This window comes from Ips typographus, linkage group LG2 (genome assembly GCF_016097725.1).
Source record: "Ips typographus isolate SLU linkage group LG2, UJ_Ityp_2.0, whole genome shotgun sequence".
NCBI classification, from domain to species: Eukaryota; Metazoa; Arthropoda; class Insecta; order Coleoptera; family Curculionidae; genus Ips; species Ips typographus.
In genome coordinates, this window is record NC_138423.1 from 12,821,110 (window position 1) to 12,836,872 (window position 15,763).

General features: G+C 31.8%; 1 protein-coding gene and 1 long non-coding RNA gene across 8 annotated transcripts in view; one reads left to right on the forward strand and one right to left on the reverse strand.

Moving 5' to 3' along the window:
- kug (FAT atypical cadherin kugelei) overlaps positions 1-15,763 on the reverse strand; it is a 349,347-nt gene that overhangs the window by 151,313 nt on the left and 182,271 nt on the right. The gene's annotated exons all lie outside the window — the stretch shown is intronic.
- Positions 9,334-9,817, forward strand: LOC145724827 (uncharacterized). Its single transcript, XR_014177097.1, has 2 exons — positions 9,334-9,509; positions 9,571-9,817. It is a non-coding gene; the product is annotated as an uncharacterized LOC145724827 (long non-coding RNA).

Here is a 15,763-nt window from a genome sequence, read left to right on the forward strand (position 1 = left end):
ATAATTTGATAAGTGATTGACATTTGACAATCCTGACATCATATTTTGGCAATTCAGAAAATATACTTACTGCAACTTTGCTAATTTAAATAATCACCCTGTGGGTTATTATTTGCAAAATATGGTATGTACCGGGTGACCCAATAAGACTCTATAATCTCATTTTCTCAATATTTCAGGTTAGGAACGAGAATTTGAAAAACGGTTTTCACTGGCCTATTTGGATGTTATTTGGCTACTTTTTCATAAAGAAAAAGTCATATCATTCCACTTGTTTTTTTAATTTTTTTTTGGAATTTGAGTCATGGTGTCAAAAGTAGCCCCCTGGCGCAGAAAGATTCAACTAAATTAACTATATTTTGGTTGATTCTTATTGCCCAAGAAATGCTCTTTTCAACAATACCGAATTGGTTAAAATTGGTCAAACTGTTAAGAAGTTAAAGCAGGTTATTGCAAAAACAAGTGAACACCTCACGCCATCTTTGTTTTTGAAATAACAGATTTTTTTTTACGTTTTTTACGAAAATGATAGATAAATTGGTTCGCTTTAAAAATGAGGAAAAAAACCCTAGTTTATTGTGCAAAATTTATAGAAAATGCAATTTAAAAATGTAAGATGGCAGTTACGGCCTCTGGTGGTCATTTTTAGAACTTGAAAATATTTTCCAGCAGTCCTTCATACCTAAAAAAATTGTTACCCCAAAATCATACGACGAACCGTCTTATTGGGTCACCCGGTACAGGGTATATATAGCTACAAGAAATTTGTTTTATTAGTAAATGTGGCCAAGAGAAAATACTGAAAATAAGTTTCAGTTTTCTAAATCCACCGCTAGTGGGCGTTTCGATACCACTAAAATGAAAAATGTCCAAAAACTCTGAAAATTTAAACGGAAAGGTATAGTAAAAGTTTCTCTACGAAGAATTTTCCTATTTAACTTTTTTTTTCTAGCTTTTCAAATAAAGTGGTGGGAGTAGTCTAAAGTTTGCTTTGAAAGAAATGAAATATCTCGAAAACGGCTAATCGGAGAGACTTTGTTTTTGCGGCATTTTAAAGAGCATTTTCTGTCCTGTAGAGTGCCCCAAAACAATGTTCCATTTAGTTTTCGGTTATTTCGATAGAGGGAGTTTTTACAAAAATTGCAATTTTATCTTCTGATATCTCGAAAAAATCAAATGCAAAATATTCCATAAGCAATCAAGATTATCTATTGTTGCCAAATCAAATATCTAACTGAAATTTCTGTTTTATAGAAAATAGCAATATATCACAAAAGAACTTTCGACAAGAGTGCCGTAACCGTAGCCGATTTCAACAATGAAACTGCCAGACTTTTATTTAATCGCATTATAAAAGTTTCCCTGTTTAATATCGAACAACTTTCCGAACCGTCAGAGTGTAACGCGATACTTTAAATAACTGTACGGTTTCGTCGGTAACCGAACTGGTTTAATAGCTTTTTAAAATATTTGGAAAATTTAGAAAACGAATTCCTGATACAGCTAAATGTTGCTAATAGTTTTTTGATGAAACATTAAATCGGTAAAGCACTGAAAAGCATGCAACACGAAAAGCACCATTTTGCTAAAGTTAAAGCAACCTATAAAACGGGAAAATTCTAGCGTTTCCTTTTATTTTCTCGGCTTTTCACATGCATGAGTTTGCATAATAATAGAGAAACACAATCATATCGGTGGTTATTTTGTTGTAAACGTCTAACATTTTTTTAACAACTTACACATAAAATCATGGAATAGTTAGTTTTAAAACTTCCAAACATTTTGTCAAATTCAGCAGGAAATGGCGTTAAGTATTGAAATCAGGCAATCGTGCTTTGTTTCAGGCTCCAAAATTAACAAGATTAACAAAGAAGGAAAGTTTCAAAGTTTTCCGACCGACATAAATCGGGCTTTGCGGTCTTAACAATGACATTTTAGGAAATTACATTCACTCACACCGGCAAAAGTTTATTATTTTCAACAATTAAACTTTCCCCATTATTTTAGCCAGTCGTAACTAAAACTAGAATCGTTTCTATTTTGCGAATGGGTCTCTTTAATTACCTGGACTTTTATTGAAATTTATGTGAGAATCAACCTTCCAGATTCCCAAATATATTCCTTCAAGTACGTTGATTGAATACAAAATGTAAAAGTAGAGAAAGCTTTCAAAAATAAATCCTTTTATGTGCATCTTATCCAACTTCTCGACTTGCGGTAGAGCATAAGCATTATCTCTGGAGATTCGAACTCTCTGGTGGTTTTGTAATTTTATATTTTGCCAAGCAAAAACTCCATTTCGTATTTTTCTGTATAGCGACAAAAGATTCTCCCTATTCGCAACCGGTTCGTAATAGTATTAACCCGTTTTAATTCAGCTCGTATCTTCCACTTTAGGGAAATTAGCTCAAATTAGGGTCCCTCTTTATCTGTTTGTATTATTAATTGCTCGAGATAAGCTCAAATTAAGACTCGGATTGAAAGAACACGTTTGCACGATAATTATATGCAAACATTTAGTTTTTACTTTAATTTGACAAGCCAAAACCATTTATCGATAAATAGATGCTGAATTTGATGTGAATATTAACTGACACAACGTAAGTACAAAAAATATTAAATTATATCAACTTACTAAAGTAAATATTTTCGCTCACTTTAAGTAGGCCTTTTCATAGTTTATATAACCTATTTTTTATAAATGCGGTGGCAAATGCTTACAGTTTAAATGCTAGCAACATTCTCCATAAACTGCAAACGGTAACAGATACAGAGTGGAGGAGTTTAGTATTATGCCGTCTTTTAAACTTGAATAATTTCTATATATATAAACCATCTTTATTTCCGAGGAAAAAGGCTATCGACCTACCGGTCTTTCTGCCAATGTTACAGAAACAAAACTTATGTACTAAATATTTGTTAAAAAAAAAAAAAAAATATATATATAATGTTTTACAAAGAAAAGGTTAAAATTAATAGTTCGTTTTTTTAGGTAAAGTGTTCCAACAGAGTATATTGAGGAAAGGCGTAGCGAGATTGTCTATTTGGTCTTGTGAGGGAGATGGGGTTTATAATTGTCCAGTTGTGGGGGTTGCCCTTCCATTTTGCCTCTAGTTTCGTTAATCGTTCTGTTATTTTTGTCATTTGTGTCCGTTCGTAGAGTAATTCGTTGGTTGGGTTATGTAGCGGGTTTTGAGGATGTCTAATCTTGGTTACTAGTCTAAGTGCAATTTGTTCTGTAGTTTGTATGTGTTTTTTTGTTTTGCTGGTCGCATTAACTCTTAGTATGTGTCCGTAGTCGAGTAGAGGTCTGCAAATAGATTTGTATATTTTAGTTGCAGTTTTTGTGCTTATACCTCTGTTCTTGTACGTCAGGGCTCTGAAATGTTTAGTTCGTTTAATAATTTCAGTTCTCACATTTTGTGCATGTTTGGTAAATTTGAGTTTTTGGTCAAGTGTTATCCCTAAGTATTTTATTTCTGGGCTTGGTGTAGTTACATTACCGTCTGTTGTTATTGTAGGAGAGTTGTCTTTTATTTTGTGATTTGGTAAGAGTAGTTGGTTTTTCGTGGGGTTTGGCGTTAATCTCCATTTGTAGAACCATTCCGTCGTGTGGTTTGTTAATGTCTGAAGCTCCTCTACAGCTTTTGCCGTAGTTTTGGCATGAACTATGAGTGCTGTATCGTCAGCATATTGTAGAATGTAGTCATGTTTGCTTATGTAGTTTTTGTCAAGTAGATTGTGGTTGTATATGTCATGACAGTAGATATTGTAGAGGAAGGGTGATAAAGGCGATCCTTGTGGTAGTCCTTGTTCAGGAATAAAAGGAAAGGAAAGGGTGTTGTCTATACGTATTTCTAATTGTCTGTTTTCCAGTAAGTTTCTAATAATGTGGATTAGGTATTTTGGAGTTTTCAGTTTGTGTAGTTTGTATAGTAGTCCTTTGTGCCATACGCTGTCAAATGCTTTGTTGATGTCCATAAAGAGACATGCTGATTTCTTGTTTTCAAGATGCGTAGTTTGAATGTTGTTAGTTAGTATAAATAAGGGGTGAACAGTTGAGTGCTTAGGTTTAAAACCAAATTGGTATGGCGGTATGTGTTGTCCAATTAAGTGTTGTAGTCTATTCTTTATAATATTTTCAAACATCTTGCTCAGTACAGGAAGTAGTGTAATGGGTCTAAAGTTTTGTACTTGTGTGTTGTTTAGTCCCGTTTTTGGAATGGGAATTATTATTCCCGTTTTCCAAGTGTCTGGTATTACGTTGTTTTTTATGCATCTGTTGAATAATTTCTATTACTTTAGAAAATCCAAAATATCCAAAATTTTAGAGGTTATATTTTATTTTTCTGATGATCTTAAAATAAATGGGACTTTACCTTGCAATATCATATTTAATATCCGACGTTTTGGTTCACCATTACCATCAACATTCATTTTGCTTCTTGGGGCCAAATTAAATTTTTACGTTTTCGACTATGGTGGTATATTAGAAAGTACTATTTGTCTTTAATGAATTAACACTTGTTTATGTGTTTAAATTTCATATTAGAATTCGACAAAAACCCAAAAAAAGTGACCAATTTACTGATAAAAAATCGTTTTAACTGCGTCATCTTTACAGGTCCAACCAAATGGGCGTTAAGCTGTGTAAGTGACTTTTTATAATTTTTTGTTCTGAAACTGTGAGTCTGAGAGGAAAAAGTCACGAGGGGGAAAGTTTTCACACTTATCAAACTGCCCCCTGTAATTTTTTCACGGTCAAACTGTCAGCTGTTACCAAGTTATGGCAAAAAGTACCAATTTAACAGTTCAAGTAAGAGGATTAAGCTGTATAAGTGACTTTTTACAATTTTTGCTGATGTATCATATGATACATCATAAATATAATAAAAAAAGCTATATTCGATAATGTAAAAATCTAATACACATTTCGAATTTTTTCGGTCACGTGACGAAATTTTCAAACGTCTACTTCCATTTTTAATTTTTTCAGGACACAATCATGACATTTTTTTAAAATTTTAACAGTAATTTTGGATTTTTTAGGTCACGTACTAAATTTTCAAATATCCAACTTTTATTTAAACTTTTTAAGGTCACATGACGGTTTTTAAAAATTTCAATTACCATTTTGGATTTTTTAGATGATGTGTTTGATGACCAAATTTTTTAATATTTATCTGTCATTCGAAATTTTTTTAGGTCACATGACAGTTTTTTTAAATTTTTACTGCTATTTTGGATTTTTTCAGTTCCAATTACCAAATTTTCAAACTTCCAACTACCATTTAAAAATATTTAAGGTCACTAGACAGTTTTTCAAAATTTTTACTCTCATTTTTGAGTTTTTTAGGTTACGTCACCATCAAACTTTCAAATTTCCATCTGTCATTTGAAATTTTTTTAGTTCAACAGTTTTTCAAGTACTTTTTTTGATTTTTTTAGGTCACGTGACAAAATTTTCATACATAAAACTGTCATTTGATTTATTTTAGGTCACATGATAATTTTTCAAACGTTTCACTGCCATTTCGGACTTTTTCGATCTCGTGATCAAATTTTCAAATATACATCTGTCATTGAAATTTTTTTTAGGTCACATGACAATTTTTCACACGTTTCACTTAATTTTACATATTCCTAACTGCCATTCTAACTTTTTTAAGGTTACACGACAGTTTTTCAAAATTTGAACTACCATTTCGGATTTTTTAGGTCACGTAACCAAATTTTTAAATATCAATCTGTTATTTGATTTTTTTATGTCACATGGTAATTTTTCAAAATTTTAACTACCATTTTGGATATTTTAGGTTACGTGACAACATTTTCAAACATCCAACTACCATTCTAAAGTTTTTAAGGTCATTCGATAGTTTTCCAAAATTTGACTTAAAATTTTGGATATTTTAGGTCACGTATAGCGCCCATTAAAAAAATGAAAGTTGATGATGGAAACCAAAAACCAAAACGTTGGATATCAAATATGCTATTGCCACGTTGTATACCGGGTGTAACATTTAACTTGAGACATCTCAATATCTCGAAAAATAAGCACTTTTCGAAAAAATGTTTAGTATCAAAGTTGTATTATTCCGCGGGGGAAATACATTGATGACAAAATTTGTGTTCCTCTGCCCCTCCATGTGGGGGGGAAGGGGGGTAACTTTGATTTTTTAAATGGCACCCCCAATTTTTTATTGCAGATTCAGATTCTGTGGCTAAAAACACGTGAAATTTGTTTAAAACATTTTTTTGTATTAACGATAGATGGCGCTATAAACGACAAAATTTAATTTACATTTTTAAATTAAATTTGTTTTTTTTCGCTCATGGCTTACCGGAATGTTTGGTAAAATCTGCTTAAAAAACCGTTGTTGCTAGGGATACATAGGTGTAATAAATAACAAAAAAAAAAAGAAAAAAAAAAGAAAAAAAAATGAAAAAATAAATAAATAAAAAAGTTTTTTTTTTGGAAAAAATGTTTTAAACAAATTCCACGTGTTTTTAGCCGCAGAATCTGAATCTGCAATAAAAAATTGGGGGTGCCATTTAAAAAATGAAAGTTACCCCCCTTCCCCCCCACATGGAGGGGCAGAGGAATTAAAATTTTGTCATCAATGTATTTCCCCCGCGGAATAATACAACTTTGATACCAAACATTTTTTCGAAAAGTGCTTATTTTTAGAGATATTGAGATGTCTCAAGTTAAATGTTACACCCGGTATAGAGAAGGATAAGTGGCAAAGTATCATGTATTTTAGTTATCCCATAAAATAAAAAAACTAATTTCTAAGATTTAAGTTTCTTCAGATATCTCCGGAAGTAGGAGCTTTTTAAGGGCATACCTATTAAACTCTAGATTGCGCAATTTTTTCATACTTTAACCACCCTGTAGGTATCTAATTTTTGAATGTTTTATAAAAAGGTATGTTCTCTGAAAAACATCCTTACATATTATCACAAAGGGAGAAAACCTAAAAAAGTACAAGTAGGCGAAAATTTTGCTGCGAAGTGGTCAAACGTCTCTCGAAATTCGTCGTAAATTACTTGCAAAATTAACACCAGTTTCAAATTTAGTAAAAGGAGATCAGTTATAAGAGTTAGACAATGAATGACTAGGTATAGTCAGTTAAGGAATACGAAAATCACGTGATCAAATATCAATGATCTTATTTTGGACCAATATTGAGAAAATGAGTTACGCACATAACAATTATACTGTCTGATTCTTGAAAGTTGACCATGAAATGGGTGAGATCAGGAATTCCTTTTTCATAACTCATGTCAAATATCAGTTGTCATGTCGTCAAATATTATTAGTACTGCATTAGTACTATCGATCAATCTCAGAAATACGTATAGGTCTTAGTTTATCGGACTTGTCTTTGCCACGTGATGGTCAACTTTCGAGAATCAGACTGTAGATTTAAATTCAATGTTGAAATTGATGTTTCTCGAGAGATTTGATTGACAATTACTGTCAATTAATTCTATTACTAAGACATACCTATTTTAGTAGGTTAAGATAGGTTTATAATTAAAGGTTTTTCTGTTATAGAGGTACAAAAAATAACACTGAAGTGCAAATAGTCTGTTTCAATTTCGCAATCATGCAACATCGTAGGCAAACGTAGTAATTTATATTCTGGTAGAACCCAAATAACTACTAGATTCAATAACAAATAAAACTACAATTATTAGTTATATAACACAATATTAATTCACCACCAAACTCTAATATTTAATTTGCAACATTTAATTGCCCGTCATAATTTCCAAATCTCGGTAGCTAATAAACGTTTTATATCCTACTTCCTATTTTAATAAATCGTTAACAGGAAGTAAAGGCGTTCGTTGTATGGTTCTTTTGGTGTGATTTTGCCCGAAAATATATTGTTTATTATTGCGTAAACGAAATTTGGACCCCCTCAAAGGGTTGTTAAGTTTTATTTCCATGGGGTGGATAAAAATAAATTTCGTTGTGAAACAGTTCCTGCTTATTAGAGCAAAACAAATATGCAGGTCAGTTGCAGACCGCGACAAAAAGGAGTTATACGCAATCCGGCAAACCCATTTTTCTTGTTCTTACAGTAATAAATACTTTACCAGAACGTTATCTCAGCTAGAAAGGCCGGAGATTTATTATGGCAGACTGCGGAAGATCATAAGAATTTTGTCGTATAGGTATTTAAGGGATGAAATACTTTGGAGAGGGTCAGAGAATCTTATTTGAGCTATGTAGTTGAGTCTCATTGGTTATGATTTGTGTTTTTATGAACGATATGTAACTTGTTATTACATCATGGTTTATTAAAGGTAACAGAATATGCAGAAAAGCATATTAGTGTCAAAAGCAGTGAACACAGGTAAATGTAATAATAAATCATCAGGGGTTGTTGATTTGATGGATTTACCTAATTAGGTTATTTATCACTATTGTAACGGGTGTATGAATTAAAATTGGATTGATTGATTGGGATAACGGATTGTAGTTCAATTAGGGCTACAATACGTTTTTATTTAATACATATGATACTCTCACTTAGTGCAATACTATTGCAATAGGTTTGTTCAAGTTTATCCCCTTGTCTGTTGTTTAATAAAGGTACTATTCTAAAAATTTTTCAGTTCACTCTGATTTAACCGATTTATCCTAACTTTTCATGCTTTTGTTTTGTAAGAATAATTCACACCAAACTCTAGTGACAAAGTTTGTCGTTTCAGTCTCAAGGGTGTCCGAAGAATAGCGAACGCTTTGTACTATTTACAACAATTTACAGGAACTTTAACGTGAACAAATTGTTACTTTACAAAGCTGACTTTCCGTATTTAATGCTCAGTACTTCTCCACTTCAGTTCGGTCGCATCTACCCCATAAAACGCACCCAGTGAATCCATATTTCAAACGAACACCCGCATCTCATCATAGATGTTTAACCAGAGGAAAACAAGAAGGCGAAAACGGGTACAGGCGAAAACTAATTTTCTTTTTAACTAAAACTTTCCTTTCAAGGGAGTACGCCGTGCACTGGGGCTGTATTTCTCGCTTTTTTTTTTGGTTATTTACGATCCGCCGAATAATAGGGGCATTATATTTTACTTACGGAAAATTGGTCTCCTGGGCTCGATTCGATGCTTACCTAAAACAAGAGAAAAGAAAATTAGAAACAAATCATTGTTAGCCGGTTTTAGTAGGTGAGGAAATACATTAACCTGTTATTTGAAATCAATATATCAAAAATGATACGACTAAACAAAACTTTATCACATATTCTTGGACCTCAATTCTGTCAAGTGTTGATAGAATGTGACAGAAGTAGTTGACAATGCCAAGTTTGTCACATTCTTTATATGTTTCTCTTCATAATTTCCTTTCCTTGTTTTACCTAAATAAAGTACTTTTTAAATTGTACATACGTATAACTCATGCGTTAGTTATCCCATTAAAACGCAGGGGAAAAAAGACACTTACAGTCCGGATAATTACCAATGTTTTAAGGGAGGTAACAGGAGACCAACAATGAACAGCGAACAGAGATTTTACATTATACAATTGTTTTGTAGCTAACAAACATTCGCAGTTATTTTTTAAATAAAAGTCCAGAAGGTGAAGGGAAAAACCCGAAAGAAATGACAAGAGACCGCTGTTTGAACGGGAAAGAGGCGCCGTTCGGGAACATAATAGAACCGTAATGAAAGAACAATAAAGACGGATTTAGGGCGGATTTTAATGTCTTTGGATGATAAAGTAAAGCTTCTGCGACCTTTTCAAACTCGTAATTAAACAGTTGGTCGGTGGAAAGGGCGAAAATGGTTGGCCTTTGCGGTTTTGTTTTGGTTTTTATTCACCTTTCGGGACTCAATTTTATGTCGGGAGTGAGTCGTTTTGCATTAATTGAAGAAAGGGAGCGTCAAGGGAAAATGTACTAAACAATTACGTACCTTGATTGAGGTAATTCCAAAAGAAAAAAATGTTAATCATGACTTGAAGCTAAATTAACAATGTTTTTGTTTTATATTACTCTGGAAACTATAGTCTTTCTAAATAAAAACAGAAAAAGACAGAATGAAAAAGATATTTTAAATGTTTGCCACCCTTAAATATCAGAAAATCTACAAATATAAACCACGCACATAGCGGGTAATAATAATTGAGTCAAAGCAATATTTGGAGAATTAAAATACAGGGTGTCCAAAAAGTCTGGAATATTGCAAATATCTCGAAAACCACTAATTTTATTTTGCTGAAAGTTTTCAATTGTTATAGTAAATAAAAGCGTTAAATGTTTAGAAAATTCTCTGCACTTTATGAAGAGTATTTTATAGATCAGTTTAGGAAATACCTCTACTTTTTTTACGAAAGCATTTTCTCTCAATGCTTATTAATATTAATTAATAAAATTATTGGCCTCTGGTACATACTTTCAAAATCGCAAACAGCAATTTAAAGATAAATCTTTAAACATTTAGAATATTTGTAGAAACGTCTGACATTTCCAAAATAGATTAGTCCCTAGATTAGATAAGTCTCTGGCAATTCAAAAAAATAAATCTTGAAATATTTATTTTTGCCTCTGAAGGATAATATTAATGTGCCATGATTGCCTTTTTACCCAAACGAAATTAACAAGCAGAAGATATAACGTCGTCTCGAATTCATGAACTTTTCTAAAATTATAAAAATACTAAAATTAATGCAAAATCTGAGATTCAAATGCTATAATTAAACATTACAACAGCTAAACAAGTCACTGGACATATTTGTCTTAATATACCATAACAACCATTAAGGACTTTCCTAACTTTTGAAAGCGATCAATTTTTTGTCTCAATTTCAAACAGTCCAATTACTTCAACAAAATTAACTCGTGACGGTTCAGAACGAAGATACCAGCAGTCGATAACGTTTAAATGGTTTCCTTGTCATCCAACCTATGAACGTAACCCTAGAACGAAATTAAATTTTCTCCAATCTTCTCTACATCAGACTAGCGTTAAAGCTTTTTGTCTTTCCAGTCCTGACGTCTTATTTGGGGAATATCAAGTTTTTTTTTTAGAAAAAGAGAATAGAAGCGCAATTTTCGTGTGTGAGTGTATATGAGAAAACAAAAATGGTTTGGTGTATAGCAGTAATTTTCTAGGGTATTACCATTAAGCTAGCGTGTCAACTGGAAGTTTGGGTTTTCAACACAAAATCATGCAAAATAATGAAATATTGCTGTGCAGAATTTGATATGATATTTACATGGAATTTTAAAATTGCTAATTTTAACCTAAACTGAGTTTACAAAGGTCAAATACTTGGAAAGTATGGCAAAGGATTAAAAACCATCCAAGTCGATCGAGCTCAAAGAAAGTTATTTGGAACTTTTTAGCAGCTTTGTAATTCCGGTATGCTTTATTTTGAATTTTACTTTGAAAAACAAGTTTTTAATTAGTTTTTTTAAGATCCTCAAGTTTTCGGAATAAAACCGACCTTCATATTTTTCAGGCTAATTAACTGAAGAATTTCAGATAATTACTTCAAAGAAAAAGTTAGCCGGCTTAATTTAAACATCGTAATTTTTACAGGTTTTTAGCTATTTTTGTTATTAGAAAGGCGCCTAGGATTAAGTATTTTTACAGCATGAAAAATTCGTCCACTGGAAAATTTTATCTCCTTGCCCTTAGGATATAGTGCAGAGGAATGTGAAATTAACTTTCCAGTCTGAATACCGCAAGAGTAGTTGTCATTCCTTCTGCCAAATTGAGGAAGTAATTACATTAATTCCCAAATTATAAACTGAGTGGAAGTTTTCATTTTAAACGTTAAAAGTGGAAAGTTTGGAATATTTCAGCGTCCATTACGTAATCATACTTTAATCCATTTACAAATTTCGTGTACTAAAATTTATCAATAAAACATCAACATCAAGCCGAAATTCCCGCTTTGAGTGCTCTTCTCTGTATCGACGAAGGAAATACTACATTGGCTGAACCATAGTTGTAATTTACGACAAACATGGCTCGATGGGCGGTGTCCGGTGCATAAAGTGCACAAAGATCGATATAGACCGAAGTAACGGAACGTTTACCAACCCGTACGTAAATTGGTATTTATTTCAATACTTGGAATGCCGATCGTATCAACCTGGTAATGTTTTATAGGCCCGCTCGAAATGCGCTATTAATTTAAGTCAACGAGCACATTTTTAGCTCTACCCAATTTACATGATACAATGTTGCCGTCAGAAAAAAAGATGAGTTTAAGGAATGGGAAATTATCATTCCGTTGCTGGTTTGTGTGAAGGTAATCACGAAAAAAAATATTTGTAATCCGTTTCGTTCAGGATGGAGCGTAAAGCAAAGAAATCGTTAAATTAGGTTAGTTAGTTTGACTCAGAAAGCAAGAAGAAAAACAGGGTTTTCAAAAAGCTGCTTACTGATTTACAGTCCATTGATGACAAGACATTGTTAAAGAAAAGTCAGATAGGGTTATAATTGAGAACCTGGACTGGTCTTCATGAGATTCTTCTTCTGATCTGAAGGAAGAAAGTGCTAAAAGTAACTACCATTTCCATTGCCTTAAAAAGGGCTCAGAGGGTTACATTGAAGTATGTGAGCATATTATTTAGTTGCAAATACCTATAAAAAGTATTTGAAGAAAATAAAAAAGCGCTTTTATTCCTAACCACCAAAAGTAAATGTTAGAAGCAATCTACATTTGTGTTTATTAGGCACTCCAGCAATACAGCTGACTTACGTCAAAAAATTTAGTTAGGGCAAACACCGTAAAATTCAGGATGATGTCTTATGAGCTTTAAAATTTTATTTGCAGTCTTCTTGTAATTTTGAGCTTTTTAAAGCAGTTAAACGTGATTTAGGTATATATTTTACTAAACGAGAGAATAAACATCCGAATGTAACCGTTAGGTACATAGAGAAACTAGATTCATTTGAACTGAATAATACGAACTTTAGCATCAATCCAGCAAATTTTCATCAAAATTGATAGTTCAATAAGATGCTTTTTGTGTTTTGGGGTTAATACACGTGGCATCCGGAAAAACCCTACATTGTCCCTGTTCCCTCTACTTCCACACTTAATCACACACCAAAAACCGGGCATATTCTTCTTTTAAATTTCAAAAACTTTAAATTTATTATAAATAAATCTCTAAGAAGGCCTCATTTGTATGGAGTAGAATGGATTCTTTGCCCTAACAAAAATGTACGTCTGTCCAAATCAGCTGTTGATGATAGGTTGTCCAAGTGCCTAATTGTCCTCTTCAGAAAGTGTTCTACTGTTTGCTTTAAGTGCATGTTATAAAGACATTCAACTTGAGATCATGCACCAAAACAGACTAAGCTTTAATTTAAATAGAAGGCAGGATAACTAACAAATTGTAATTATTTAAATTCTGATAATAAAAAATATAAACCATTTAATGATGACAATATAGAACGAAGAAAGCTGCATATGTCACTTTTGATATTTAAGGAAGTCTTACTCTATAATTTGCAAAGCTTCTTTGTCTATCCATAAATTAATAGTCTAGCCAATATTTTTGGCTTTTACCTACTTACACAGTGTCCCAAGTTTTAAAAAAAAAACGATATGAGAGAACGTAAGGAATAAAGATTAAAACAATTCTATATTGTTGCACAAATCAAGATTATAAATTTACAATATTAAACAAATACAGAGTGTTTTAAGAAGGTCTTAAGGAACACTTTTTGATTTGATTTTACTATTGTAAACTAACATAGATATACAGGGTGGTTGAAGATCGTGGATTTGATTACTTAAATTATGACTTTCAATACCAAACTGAAATACGTATTTTTGCAGATGGGACACGTTATCGCTTATACCAAAAAGTTTTTATTACAATTATAATTATTTTTATACATATAATTTTTTCATATATCTAATTCTGATGATTTTCGAGTTATTAATTAATAAGGAGGTAATTTTTTCCAATGGAAACACTTGGTCACTTGGTTATTAGCAAATATTATACAGGGTGATTCCAAAGTTGGTGCTTTCCTTTCACCTACGAATAGGGCTTCAAAAAATACGCTTTTTTTTTCTTTGACCCTTTTTCGAAATATGAACAATAACGAAGATACAGGGTGTCAAAATTTTACTAAAAAAAAACAAAATAAAAAATAACTTAAATTTAATTTTAACTAACTACATTTTATTGGCTTATTGGTGGTTATTCTTTATCAACAGACATAAACATAAACAAAATATTTCAGCCGCCTTTGAACTAAGTTTTAATAATTTGACATTTTAAATTAAGACAGTATTTAATTTTAGACACGCATTAAGATGGTTTTTATTTTTTTACTCGAAAGCGGTGCGTCGAAGCAAAAAATAATAAAAGGGGTTTTATTTTTAGAATTGAACAAAGAATTCAATAATAAATTTTATGTTGAAAAAAAAACCAGTAAGGTATAATTTTTTTTTGAAATTTTTTTAAAAAAATGATACGCGCGCCACTGGTAAACGCAAGAAAATTTTTGTTTCTTGGAAAATTTGCTTTCCACGTAGCTACTGACACCTACAAAATTTTGTTTAATTACTTCAAGTGGTTTGGCCAAAATCATTAAATTTATATTTTTTCAGTAAAACTTTGACACCCTGTATCTTCGTTATTGTTCATATTTCGAAAAAGCGTCAAAGGAAAAAAAAACTTATTTTTTGAAGCCCTATTCGCAGGTGAAAGGAAAGCACCAACTTTGGAATCACCCTGTATAATAAGACAAATTAAAATTGCTTGCAAATGATGTGTTTATCTAACCTAAATATAGTAAAGTTTTATAAATAAAAGCTAAGAAACAAAAGTTTCTGTAATATTATCTTATTGTTATGTTGACCTAACATGGCCAAATGTTATTATTAACGTAAATCATCAATTAAATTCATCACTATTAAAACTCCAAAATGTAAGAACTTTAATACGTTTAACATTGTTCAGCTATTGAATGTAAAAATCACAGTATCACCTGACTCTCTACAGAAAATTATTTTACTTTACGAAACCATACAATTTAAATATCATTTGCAAGAAATTTTAATTGTCTTTTAAAATAGTTGACAAAACACAGGAAGTCAGAAGAATCATTTTTGTGTTGAATGAAAAGTTACTAATTTTGACAAACCTTATAGTAAAACAATATGTTGTTCTTATATACTCAAAACTATCATAGAACATCCCCTTAAACTACCTACAAAATGTACATGTTCTACTAAACCCAGTGGCGTAGTAAATTTTATTGGAGCGGCTTGAAGAAAAAAAAAATACGAAATTAATTTAGGACCATTGGATTAGGTATAGAAAAAATAATTAGAACTAAATAGTGGATCGAAAAATACAATAATAAGTATACTTAGTTGGGAGTGAGATTCTTGCCATGAAATTGATGTATAACGGGTTGCGTGAAATAAGAGAGATTCAATCTCCAATGGTCCGGACTAGTAGAAAATATCATCCAAACAGCTGAGAATCGAAAAAAAATTATAACATTTTGTTGCCGTATTTGTAACAACTTGTCGGTTTTTATTTGAATCTATTAACGTAAAATAATAAATAAACAATCACGTACCTAATCAAAAAAACCCAAAATAGTTGGGTTATAGGATGACAAACCTTCATCGCAATATTGCCAGCTGGGTCAATGTTGTATTATTTTTGTTTTGTCTTCTTACTGTAATCAAACAACTGTGCACTATTTCAGTCATGTCCGCAGTAGTTGAGGCTCTTCCATA